The sequence below is a fragment of the Bos taurus genome, chromosome X (assembly GCF_002263795.3).
Source record: "Bos taurus isolate L1 Dominette 01449 registration number 42190680 breed Hereford chromosome X, ARS-UCD2.0, whole genome shotgun sequence".
Classification (NCBI taxonomy): domain Eukaryota; kingdom Metazoa; phylum Chordata; class Mammalia; order Artiodactyla; family Bovidae; genus Bos; species Bos taurus.
The window spans coordinates 85622787-85637031 of record NC_037357.1 but is presented as its reverse complement, the minus strand read 5'-3'; the positions used below and the strand labels follow the sequence as shown (position 1 = coordinate 85637031).

The 14245-nt window shown below is 39.7% G+C and overlaps 1 pseudogene; it reads left to right on the top strand.

The window, feature by feature from the left end:
- Positions 1–13189: 13189 nt before the first annotated feature.
- Positions 13190–14043, top strand: LOC786669 (glutathione peroxidase 7-like; annotated as a pseudogene).
- The last annotated feature ends 202 nt before the right edge of the window (positions 14044–14245 follow it).

Genomic DNA, 14245 nt, shown 5'->3' with positions numbered 1-14245 from the left:
AATAGACAAACCATTAGCCAGACTCATCAAGAAAAAAGGGGAGAAGAATCAAAGCAACAAAATTAGAAATGAAAATGGAGAAATCACAACAGACAACACAGAAATACAAAGGATCATAAGAGACTACTATCAGCAACCATATGCCAATAAAATGGACAACCTGGAAGAAACAGACAAATTCTTAGAAAAGTATAACTTTCCAAAACTGAACCAGATAGAAATAGAAAATCTTAACAGACCCATCACAAGCACAGAAATCGAAACTGTAATCAGATATCTTCCAGCAAACAAAAGCCCAGGACCAGACGGCTTCACAGCTGAATTCTACCAAAAATTTAGAGAAGAGCTAACACCTATCCTACTCAAACTCTTCAGAAAATTGCAGAGGAAGGTAAACTTCCAAACTCATTTATGAGGCCACCATCACTCTAGTACCAAAACCTGACAAAGATGCCACAAAAAAAGAAAACTACAGGCCAATATCACTGATGAACACAGATGCAAAAATCCTTAACAGAATTCTAGCAAACAGAATCCAACAACATATTAAAAAGATTATATATCATGACCAAGTGCGCTTTATCCCAGGGGTGCAACGATTCTTCAACATTCGCAAGTCAATCAATGTGATACATCACATTAACAAATTGAAAGATAACAACCATATGATTATCTCAACAGATGCAGAGAAAGCCTTTGACAAAATTCAACATCTATTTATGATAAAAAAAAAATCCTCCAGAAAGCAGGCATAGAAGGAACCCTCAATATAATAAAAGCCATATATGATAAACCCACAGCAAACATTATCTTCAATGGTGAAAAACTGAAAGCATTTCCCCTAAAGCCAGGAGCAAGACAAGGGTGCCCACTCTTACCACTACTATTCAACATAGTTTTGGAAGTTTTAGCTACAGCAATCAGAGAAGAAAAAGAAATAAAAGGAATCCAGATTGGAAAAGAAGAAGCAAAACTCTCACTGCAGATGACATGATCCTCTACATAGAAAACCCTAAAGATTCCACCAGAAAATTGCTAATCAATGAATATAGTAAAGTTGCAGGATATAAAATTAACACACAGAAATCTCTTGCATTCATATACACTAACAATGAGAGAACAGAAAGAGAAATTAAGGAAACAATTCCTTTCACCATTGCAACAAAAAGAATAAAATACTTAGGAATAAATCTACCTAAAGAAACAAAAGACCTATATGTAGAAAACTATAAAAGACTAATGAAAGAAATCAAAGAGGACACAAATAGATGGAGAAATATACCATGTTCATGGATTGGAAGAATCAATATAGTGAGACTGAGTATGCTACCCAAAGCAATCTATAGATTCAATGCAATCCCTATCAAGCTACCAACAGTATTTTTCAGAGAACTAGAACAAATAATTTCACAATTTGTACATAAATACCAAAAACCTCAAATAGCCAAAGCAATCTTGAGAAAGAAGAATGGAACTGGAGGAATCAACCTGCCTGACTTCAGACTATACTACAAAGCTACAGTCATCAAGATAGTATGGTATTGGCACAAAGACAGAAATATAGATCAATGGAACAAAATGGAAAGGCAAGAAATAAATCCACACACCTATGGACACCTTATCTTTGACAAAGGAGGCAAGAATATACAATGGAGAAAAGACAATCTCTTTAACAAGTGGTGCTGGGAAAACTGATCAACCACTTGTAAAAGAATGAAACTAGAACACTTTCTAACACCATACACCAAAATAAACTCAAAATGGATTAAAGATCTAAATGTAAGACCAGAAACTATAAAACTCCTAGAGGAAAACATAGGCAAAACACTCTCTGACATAAATCACAGCAGGATCCTCTATGACCCACCTCCCAGAGTAATGGAAATAAAAGCAAAAATAAACAAATGGGACCTAATTAAACTTAAAAGCTTTTGCATAACAAAGGAAACTATAAGCAAGGTGAAAAGACAGCATTCAGAATGGGAGAAAATAATAGCAAATGAAGCAACTTTCAAAGTATTAATCTCAAAAATATACAAGCAGTTCCTACAGCTCAATTCCAGAAAAATAAACGACCCAATCAAAAAATGGGCCAAAGAACTAAACAGACATTTCTCCAAAGAAGACATACAGATGGCTAATAAACACATGAAAAGATGCTCAACATCACTCATTATCAGAGAAATGCAAATCAAAACCACAATGAGGTACCATTTCACACAGTCAGAATGGCTGCAATCCAAAAGTCTACAAGCAATAAATGCTGGAGAGGATGTGGAGAAAAGGGAACCCTCTTACAGTGTTGGTGGGAATGCAAACTAGTACAACCACTATGGAGAACAGTGTAGGGATTCCTTAAAAAACTGGAAATAGAACTGCCATACGACACAGCAATCCCACTGCTGGACATACACACTGAGGAAACAAGAATTCAAAGAGACACGTGTACCCCAGTGTTCATCACAGCACTGTTTACAATAGCCAGGACATGGAAGCAATCTAGATGTCCATTAACAGATGAATGGATAATAAAGCTGTGGTACATATACACAATGGAATATTACTCAGCTATTAAAAAGAATGCATTTGAGTCAGTTCTAATGAGGTGGATGAAACTGGAGCCTATTATACAGAGTGAAGTCAGAAGGAAAAACACCAATACAGTATATTAACACATATATATATGGAATTTAGAAAGATGGTAACGATGACCCTATATGCGAGACAGCAAAAGAGACACAGATGTATAGAACAGACTTTTGGACTCTGTGGAAGAAGGCAAGGGTGGGATGATTTGAGAGAATAGCATTGAATCATGTATATTATCATATGTGAAATAGATCGCCAGTCTAGGTTTGATGCATGAGACAGGGTGCTCAGGGCTGGTGCACTGGGATGACCCTGAGGGATGGGATGGAGAGGGAGGTGGGAGGGGGTTCAGGATGGGGAACACATGTACACCCATGGCTGATTCATGTCAATGTATGGCAAAAACACTACAATATTGTAAAGTAATTAGCCTCCAATTAAAATAAATAATTTTTTTTAAAAAAAGAAAAATAATATTAGGTAACAGTATTCATTTAGTATATGGATATGGCCCAAGTAGTGATTGTACTAAAATTACTAAATTCTTTACAGCACTGTTTTATTATATGAATATGTTTTCTATGTATGTATGTCACATATGTATATGTGTCATATGGAACAGATATAATATAAAATCCATATATGTGTCACACACACACACAAATATATAATACACTGTGCATGTTAAAACTCTGGAAATTATAAGGAAATATCACAGCCTCTGGATTTCTTTTTTCATTTTTAGCTGTAGCTAGAATCTTTGTGATGCAGTGAATTGAGGAGAAGTCAACAGGAGAATTAAGCTCAAATGAATATATCATACACCAACTTCAAAGAATGGACTTCATCGGCCCTTTGCCCACGGCTGTGTTTTGAGCACCACCTTGTTAGTAAGCTGAAACTCAAAGCAGTTCTCTTGACTCCAGTGCTTGAGTGGTTTACATTATGCTATGTGAGTTAGTAACTGGGAAAACCACATGTGATAAGAAAAACCTATGGTGATGACAAGAGAAATTGATTTATTCCATAGTTTTCACACAACATAAAAACATAAAAGGAAGGGTTTATTCTGAACAGTTTTCCACTGTTACATAACTATACAATGTTCTGAGTAAAAAGAAGGACCACTCTGAGACTTTCCTTCTTTTTTTTTTTTTTTAGTTTTTTTTTTTTTCCATCAAGCATCAAGATCTTGAAAAACAAAAATTCCCACAGTCCCCAAGCAGAACCTGAACATCTCAGATGCCATGGTGAGGGTTTGAGATGAGTTCTTAGTTTAAGTGTGGGAAAGCAATAGACTAACAGACTCAGGTAGCAGTTTAGCTGAGCACAAGGTCTCTTCCTGATCTGGAAGTCAGCGAAGATGAGGGCAGAATTGAATAGTAGTTTTTCAGAATCAAGTTCCTAGAACTCACTGCCGAGTGATTTGAGGTCTCGGTGCCTGGAGTTCTGGCCCAGGTCTGGTCGTTCTCATTCTCGCTTCCTCAGGTGCGTACAGGTGTCTTGCTCCCTGTTTGTCCCAGGTGCCTAGCCCGTGCCCAAGCTCTGGGCTCCTTGAGCATCGCTGGATGCCTCTCCCAGCTTCCATCCCCAGGTTGTTCTGATTCCACTTCTCCTCTGCAACTTTAGAACATGTATTAATATGCGAGTGAGGCTCACAATATGTCAGGGATAACCTTTAATATGCTCTAATTTATGAAAAAAGTAACATTTTCAAACTTGGTGCTTCCACTATTATTAGTGCTGTGGACATCTGCTGATTTGGGATTGCTGGCACCCTTTCCTTCTTCTTATGGAAACAGCTGCCTCTTTTCTCTTGGAGGGTTGACCATCCTTTCTTCTTTCTTTGGGGTTGGAGGACTTGCAATCACAATGGTGGTCACAGTGGGGATGGACTGATTTGAGAAATATGTATTAATAATTGGAGTCAGCAGGACGAAGTAATTTGCCATGAGGGGTGAGGACAGGACAGGGAGTCTTGGCTTGGGTAATGTCAGAAGATGTCACTGCTAATGGAGCTAGAGAATATAGCATGAGAATTGGATCATGGTTTTAGTTCCTTATATTACATATATCCTATGATAAATTCTAAGTAACTTACCCGACTTTCTCATTGATTTAGCTACAGTCATACAAAGCACCATTTTTAAAAAGGTGGAGGGAGGAAAATCCAAGTTGCTAGGTGGAAGAGAGTCCTTTCAAATAGTGCTTTGTATGACTGTCTGTAGCTCAATCAATGAGAAAGTCGGGTAAGTTACTTAGAATTTATCATAGAATATATGTAATATAAGGAACTAAAAAAACAGTCTTCATGAGTACCACCTATTTGATGCTTATCTAAATAAAATTTGCATCATTTGCAAAAAAAATCTCCCTATAGTGTCAAAAATGGGGTGGGAGAGGAGTAGATATTTACTCCATAGAGTATTACATTAAACTATTTTAATATATTCTATGAAATCCAAATGTTCGAAAGACCAACCTTAAAATGTAGAAAAAAATGTTGCAACTGTACTAACACTCATTACTAAGTAATATTCATGGAATATTTGCTCCAAGCCCAGCAGCCCCCAGGTGAGCCTCTGCCTCCTTTCTGATGCCATGTCTGAGAGAAGCCAAGTCAGTCAATGTCTCTGTGAGGCAAAATAGTCATTAAGAAACAAAAAGTACACTTGCCAAATCTTCCAACTCATTGTTTAATTTTTTACTTGAAGAAGACAAAAACACTGCAATTCACATATTTAGACAACTTTATCACTATTGCTCAGAGGAAAGGCCTGTCCTGGTCTAGTAGAATTCTACAGAAAGGTCTTGTGTTTGGTGTAGTAAGGGATACTGGGCTCTGGCAGCCCACTAACCTAATTAATAAAATGGTACCCTTTGTACCAGGAAATGTCAACCCACTCCAATCTTCTTGCCTGGGAAATCCCATGGACAGAGAAGACTGGTGGGCTACATACAGTCCATGGGGTCGCAAAGAGTCAGACATGACTTAACAACTAAACAACAATAATCACTTTTCAGATCACACTTGAATTATTAATTTTTCAGAGAATTTGAATGCAAAAAGTAACAATCAATATAATTTAAATGTCATCTCACAATTAAGAAAGTATCTCACAAGTCTGTTCAGTTGCAGGTTTTTATGTTCTATTACATTGCTAAGAAACCACTGGGGCTTCCCTGGTGGTCCAGTGGTTGAGATTCAGAGCTCCCAATGTGGGGGGCCTGGGTTCGATCCCTGGTCAGGGAACTAGATTCCACATGCAGCAACTAAAAATCCCATGGGCTGCAACTAAGACCAGGAGCAGCCAAATAAAGAAAGAAAAATAAGTTTCTTTCTTAAAAAAAAAAAAAAAGAAACAGATACCCTTTCTGAATCATCCTTGTGATTCAGGGAATCACAGACTATTCCCTGGCCATTTCACAATCTTTGCTGGATGCATTAGAATTTTCTAGGTGGTAAAAAGAAAGTTTTGAATTTTTTAAATTACTATGGACTTAAAAGAGTAGCAAGTTTCTGCACTGTATTTCTGAAAAATATCTGGGAATAACTATAACAATAACAAAAGCTGAAAATTATTTTCAAGGACTAAAGAAAACAAATGCATTGTCATGCATGCTACATGTTATCAGTTAAAATAGCCAACTGTGATGAAATATCTGAGGGAAAAAGTAGAGACTTTTACAAATGTAGAAGAAAATGTTACTTCTCTGGGTCTAAGTACAGAGTACCAAGGACAAGGAGAAATATGTCAGAACAAGCAGAAAAATCGGGTCATATACCTTGAGAATCGAAACCTCTTATTTATTCTCACTGAGAGAATTACTGTGAATAACTAGGTGAGTTTGATAGCAGCATAAGGAACAGAAAGGGAATGAGAAAAGCAGGAAGCAAATTCGAATAGCCAGGAGAGTGGCTTTGACCATGAGCATGGTGTCAGAATTTCAAGAATGACAGAAAAAGCAAGTAGACAGATGGCAGAGACACTTGCTGAAACCATAGGGAAGAGAGTTTCAAATATGTTATCATTGCTTTTGAACACTCATTGCCCTTAACTCTCTGTGAGGAAAGCTCTGCTAGCCTTTAAGACTAATGAAGACTGGTTGTCTTGCATTGGGAAATATGGGAGGTTTAAACTGAAAAAGCCTAAGGTTTCTTGATGAAAACAAACCTATGATGGGGCATTCAAACCCAAAGCAGCATTTTTAAAAATCGAAGTACTGATGGTTTGCAATATTGAGTTAGTCTCACATGCACAGCAAAGTGATTCAGTTATGTGTTTTTTCAGGTTATTTTCCATTACAGGTTATTACAAGATATTGACTGTAGTTCCCTGTGCGTGTGCGTACTAAGTCACTTCAGTTGTTTCCGACTCTTTGCAACCTTATGGACTGTAACCCACCACGCTCCTCTGTCCATGGGATTCTCCAGCAAGAATACTGGAGTAGGTTGCCATTTCCTCTTCCAGGGGATCTTCCCAACCTAGGGATTGAACCTTGGTCTCTAATGTCTCCTGCATTCACAGGCAGGTTCTTTACCACTAGCGCCACCTGGGAAGCCCTGTAGTTCCCTATTAGTGAAGTCACTCAGTCATGTCTGACTCTTTGCGACCCCATGGACTGTAGCCTACCAGGCTCCTCCATCATAACCTATTCCTCCTCTCCCTCCCTTCCCCTTTGGTAACCATGTTTATTTTCTATGTCTGTGAGTCTGTTTCTGTTTTGTAAATAAATTTATATGTATCATTTTGGGGGTCTTCCCTGGTGGCTCAATAGTAAAGAATCCACCTGTCAATGCAGGAGACATGGGTTTGATCCTTGGTCTGGGAAGATCCCACATGCAGAGGAGCAACTTAGCCCCAGTGCCACAACTACTGAGCTTGTGCCCTAGAGCCCACGCTCTGCAGCAAGAGAAGCCACCACAGTGAGAAGCCCAAGCACCACAACTAGAGTAGCCCCTGCTTGCCACAACTAGAGAAAGGCCCTTGGGTAGCAATAAAGACCCAGCACAGCCAATAAATAAACCAACAAATAAAATTATTAAAAAAAAAAAAACCAAGATCAATGCAGAAAGGCATTTATACATCACTGAGAAAGGTGTTTGGGGTGAGGGAGAGGAGAAGTAAATACAAAAATCATCGATGTAATCACCTGTTTTTTTCCAGAAAAAGCTTAAAATGAGTCATCTCTCTCCCTATGTCTCCTCTACCCACCTCCTCCACCACTCTTATGATTCCAGAGAGGAAATAATAGCCAATAATCACTGTGGTCACAAGTAATTGATGGTCACAAATGCATGGTCAGGTACATAAAATTATTTCTACTTTAAAATACAAATTACCAAAATGAGGAAATATATGCATACACTCAGTTAACGGAGGTTACCATAGAGACAGCCAGCCGTACTGTTTCCAGTTACTGCTCTTCATTGCTCAGAATGCATCCACTATAATTATATTCCTCCTAGAATACTCAGATACACATGTTCACGTGCACACACACACACATGCAGGCTAAACACAGTCAAGCAACACAGTCCCACAAAATTTAGGTTATGCTGTTATTTCATCTGTGCTCTTGAAACCATGGAAATTCAGAGCAACAAGAGGCTCTGTGTCCAGAGTCTTATCCAACATACTACGGTTGCAGCTGTAGAAAATTAGGTCAAAGCCTGAGATGGGAGTTAGGAGCAGGCTTCTGACTAGATTCTGAGTGTGCTCCTTGTCCCAAGATTAAGATGGCATGAAAGAGACTCCCAGAAAATGCTAACTTCCCATCAAAGAGGCCCCCTTTGACATTGGAGAGTGACGACATCTATCATACAGAAAGCACTATTGTGAGGACATTACTGAGCGCTGGAGTGTGAATTATTCTTTTATCTTTAATTTTATCATCTAATAATGCTTTGAAAGTACAAATATCATTTTTTGATGCTATGCCTTCAGGGAAATTAAGAAGTGATCACTGCAGTTTTAAACACTGTACTTCCAAAATAGACATATAACTCGTGATTTGGGAGGAATGTTGTCACCTAAGGGGCTGGATTATAAAATTCCAATTTAAAAACAGTATAGGTGTGAAAGGTGTTAGCTGCTCAGTTGTGTCCGACTCTTTATGATCCCATGGACGATGGCCCACAAGGCTCCTCTGTTCATGGAATTCTCCAGGCAAGAATACTGGAGTGGGTTTCCCGACCCAGGGATCAAACCCAGGTCTCCCAAATTCTACTTTAGAAAAGTGTTGGAGGAAAAGTGGGGGAGGGGATGTTGGAAGGATACCATGGGGAAATTAAGAAATATCACAGCATTTCAAAAATAATTAAAGAGGAATCCTCATCCCCTCCCCCACTTTTCCCGTAACACTTTCTTAAAGTAGAATTTGTGGAAAACCTATTTTGTTTTGAAGTTGGAATTTGATAAGCCAGCCCCTTAAGTGATTGCATTCCCCCAAAATCAGAAGTTATGTGTCTATTTTGGAAGTACAGTCCTTCCTGCAGGGGCTTCCTAGGTGGCTCACTGGTAAAGAAATCTGCCTGCCAATGCAGGAAATGCAGGTTTGATCCTTGGATGGGGAAGATCCCCTGGAGAAGGAAATGGCAACCCACCCCAGTATTCTTGCCTGGGAAATCCCACGGACAGAGGAGCCTGGCGGGCTACAGTCCATGGGGTGCAAAGAGTTGGACATGACTGAGCACAAACATCTTTCTTTCAAAAAGATCTCAGAACAAACTGGAGGCTGCCACAGAGAAAGGGTTGGGGGTGCTGATGAAATAAGTGAAGAGGATTAAGAGGCACAAACTTCCAGCTATAAGATAAATAACTCCCATGTATATAATGTACACATAGGGAATATAGTCAACAATATTGTAGCAGATTTGTCTGGTCATGGATGGTAACTAGACTTACCATGGTGATCATTTCACAATATATTCTACTGTTCTGTTCTACTGTTCAGGGCATGTGCATATACACATGCTAAGTCACTTCTATCATGTCCAACTCTTTGTGACCCCATGGACTGCAGCCTGCTAGGCTTCTCTGTCCATGGGATTTTCCAGGCAAGGACACTGGAGTGGGTTGCCATTTCCTTCTCCAGAGCATCTTCCCAACCCAGTGATCGAACCTGCATCTCTTACATCTCCTGCATTGGCAAGCAGGTTCTTTACTACAAGTGCCACCTGGGAAGCCCAATATATATCACAATATATACATATGTCAAATCATCATGTTGTACATCTAAAACTAATACAATGTTCTATGTCAATTATATCCTAATAAAACCAGGAAAACAAAAAAAAAAAAATAAACTTTTTTAAAAAGACCTCAGAACACATACCACCACATGCCAACTTGTATTCAGCACTCACTTTCCCTGAATGCTCAGATCTCTTTGCTAAGAGATTTAGGGCTTAGATGTAGTCAGGTAATACATATATATTTAATACATTTCCTTGTCATTTATTTCAATATATTTAGTAAAAGTAGCCTGCTTCATATGTCTAACTCTCTTGGGTGATTCCCTGTTCTATCTCCTACAAAACAATTTCATTTGGAGTTTTAACATCAGAGAAGATGAAAGCTTTGGACTATTGTTGTTTAGTTCCTAAGTCATGTCCAACTATTTTGCCATCCCATGGACTGTAGCCCTCTAGGCACCTTTGTCCATGGGATTTCCCAGGCAAGAATACTGGAGTGGAAAAAAAAAAAGAATACTAGAGTGGGTTGCCATTTGTTTCTCCAGGGGATTGTCCCAACTCAGGGATCGAACCCACATCTCCTGCATTGGCAGGTGGCTTCTTTACCACTGAGCCATCGGGGAAGCCCAAGCTTTGGACTATGGTTATTATAAACTTTCTTCATTCTCCAAAAGCACAAAATTAACTTGTTTTCTTATAAATAAAATTACTCCACTGACCACAACAGCACAATCTGAAGCTTCCAGTATTTCTGTATCCTGTGACAATGGAGAAGCAGCCCTGTGTGGTTCCATGATGGGAGTCCTCAAAACATGCCAAAGATAGAGATGGAGATATGGATGAATTACACTGTAGCAGTCAGAGCAGGCAATGTTCAGTCTCTGCTTGGGCAACAAAATAACCAATCTCTTCTTTTTTTGATGCTAGGTTAAAACAAAGAGCTACCACAAATAGCTGAAATTTGGTGGTGGGGGATTCCTAGAGAAAGTCAGCTTTGTTAAAGTACTATCTATCAAACCTCATGCCAGAACCACTAAGAAAGTAGGAAATCCCCTGAACTTGAGACATTTCCCCCTTGCCCACCCTGTGATGATGGAAACTCCTTTAGTAACCAGGAAGCATTAACCCCACCATGGCAGGATGCAAAGAGATAAAGCTAGGGAACAGGATGGTCTAAAATAATTAACAGCTCTCATTCTTTCCAATTATAGGAACACATTTCCTTGGTTTTTTTTTTTTTTTTTGGCCCTGCCATGCAGCATGTGGGATCTTAGCTCCCTAACCAGGGACTGAACCCATGCCCCCTGCAGTGGAAGCTCACAGTCCTAACCACTGGACCACCAGGGAATTTCCAATACATTTCCATTTTTTAAAAAGCTTACACATGATTAAATTCATTAGGAGGACTGAAAGTACTATTTTTTTTCTTCAAACAAACAAAATTGCTTTTCAGCACATGTTAGAAGGAATAGAGTAGTAGAAAGGGTGGGGCTGTAAAAACAAGACCTGGCTAAAATATACCACTTATTTGCTATATGACCTTGGGCAAGGGCAAAATGCATACCTGCCTCAGCGGCAGCTCCATCACAACTATGACACCATATTCCACAGTCTCACACAGAGAGCAAGTGAGAATGTATCTAGAAACTTTTTGGTAATTCCTGAAGTCTCATATACATTGTTTTCATGACATTAGAACAGTACACAGTTTATAATAATTATTAAAGTATTTTTGTCTGCAGGATAGATTAAAAAACAGATTTTATGTGAAAACACATATTTTACCTTCACTGAAACTCATACCCCTATTCATACATGACAAAAAGAAAGGGTTAGCTGAAAGCTAGAGACAGGGACAAGAGCTTGGGAAAAGGCAGCAGTGTTACCAAATAGATACAAAGTCTGCTGCTTTCAGTACAGGGTCCTTTTGGAAAGAGGAAAGGTCCTCCCCAACCTACCCCATTTCCAACTGGGCACAGGAAACCTACTAACTGAGGGAAGGAGAAAGAGAAAAGCACTTTAGTGACTGCAACTGCTAGCACACACCAAACCTAAGAATTTGTTAGGTTCTAATATGGAAAGAGAAAGATTTTAGAGCTGCTCAAAGAATAGGACAGGAATCTTACACAGAAATAGAAGAAAAGAAAGGAAGATCCCTTGGAACCCTGATTTCAGACATTGTTCATTCTTAAAAATACAGAAAGCTATATTCTCAATTAAGTTTTCTTCTATAGTGTATTTACATACTGGTGTTATTTTATTTTATTTTACCATTTTATAGAGTAGCTAACACAGGTAGTGGTCAGCTCAATGGGGTGGCTGGTGAATGCACGTGGACCATGACCAGTCATGCGTTGCATTCTATGGAAACTATAACTGAAGACCTAGAAACCATAAGGGTTATATGCCATTTCTGTAAACCTCATCCATGTGCTACTGTTTTCTAATTTTCTGTTCCCTCTTCTCCTTGCTTTCTTCTGCCATCCATATTTCTTTTGTAACTTCCAAATAGCTCTCCCTTCTATCTTCTTTCCACACAGAAAGAGTGTACAATTTTTTAAAGGTATGATAAGTTTTCAAAATAGAGATATCGGTATTTATATACGTTTTGTCCAGTTGTTAAGGAAACTTTTTTCAAGATTAAGTCTATGATGGCACCAAAAAACAGTAAGCATTTCACAAATGTGTTACTTTTATTTAAAGAATTCAATAGTGTCAAAAGTAATCTATTTACATGGGGTTTTCACAATCCATGTTTCTGTCTTTTATTATCTAGGATTATAAACATAACAGGGCTTCCCTGGTGGCTCAGACAGTAAAGAGTCTGTCCACAATGCGGGAGACCCAGGTTTGACCCTGGGTCCGGAAGATCCCTTAGAGAAGGAAATGGCAACCCACTCCAGTATTCTTGCCTGGAAAATCCCATGGACGGAGGAGTCTGGAAGGCTACAGTCCATGGGGTCACAAAGAGTTGGACACGACTGAGTGACTTCACTTTCTTTCTTTTCTATAAACATATCAAGGCAAAAAGTTATAATAATTAACGAACTAAGTCTTCATCTCAAGAAGTGGGAAAAAGAACACCGAAACAGTAAATTTTATAAAGTTGAAGGACAGCAGTTCTGCTTCCAGCCACATGGACAAGAAGCCACATGGACAAGACTCACCCTCCACACAATGCAACTAGAGTAGCCCTTGATCACCCACAAGGAGGGAAAGCCTGCATGCAGCAACAAAGATCTGGCACAGCCAAAAAAATAATGTACACTATAAACCATAAAGCAATCAGTGAATAAAACCATGAGTTAGAGCTAATAAACCAAAAAAAGAGATGAAGTGAAATCATTTTAAAAAACCTAATTCAAAATAAAGCAATAAAAGAGGGAAAATAACAAGAGGGAAGAGGACAAACAGAATCAGATAGCTGCCTCACCATGCCACCTGCTCTGGAGCAAGTCATGGTGGTGGCACTGGCGGCTTGGCTGCTCCTGGCGTCCATGACTGGCGTGCAGCAGCAGCAGGACTTCAACAACCTCAAGGCCGTCAACATCCAGGGCAAGTTGGTGTTGCTGAAGAAGTACGACGGCTAGGTGTCCCTGGTGGTGAATGTAGCTAGCAAATGCGGCTTCGTAGACCAGCACAGCAGGACCTGGGGCCCCAGCACTTCAATGTGCTTGCCTTCCCCTGTAACCAGTGTGGCCAGCAGGAGCCCGACAGCAGCAAGATTGAGAGCTTTGCCCCGCCGCACCTACAGTGTCACTTTCCCCATGTTTAGCAAGATCACAGTGGCCAGCACTGGTGTCCACCCTGCCTTCAAGTACCTGACGGAGACTTCTGGCAAGGAGCCCAGCTGGAACTTCTGAAAGTACCTAGTGGCCCCAGATGGAAAGGTGGTAGGAGCTTGGGACCCAAGCATGACAGTGGAGGAGATCAGGCCACCATTTACAGTGCTGGTGATGAAGCTCGTCCTGAAGAAGCAAGAAGACTTATAAACACTTTCCTTCCTCTCCCTCATCCCCTCCCCGCACTGTGCATGAGTGACCAGAGCAAACTCAAATGGTGCTACAAAGAGACCACAGACTCTCCTCCACTCTTATCCTGATACCTAACCCATCACTCCTGTCAGGGGAAAATTCTAGTAGTTTGATTATTTGAATCTTAGAGCAACCTCTAGGAACCAGTGAGAGTTCTTGACCAATGACTTACCAGCTGGTAAGAACCTCTAGCCTATGAAAACATGTGGCAAATAGAAGCATTTCAAGCAATTATCTTCTATCTATAAAGCGGGACCAATTCCTACCTCACAGGGCTATTGTGAGGATGAGGATGAAAAGCCTATGGAAGTGCCAAGGGCAGTGCCAGCTAACCAGGAGGCATTCAAGAAATGGTTCTTGCATATGAACCAAAAAATAAGTTGTGATCAACAAAAACTTGAACCCAACATGAATTTCGAGCCCT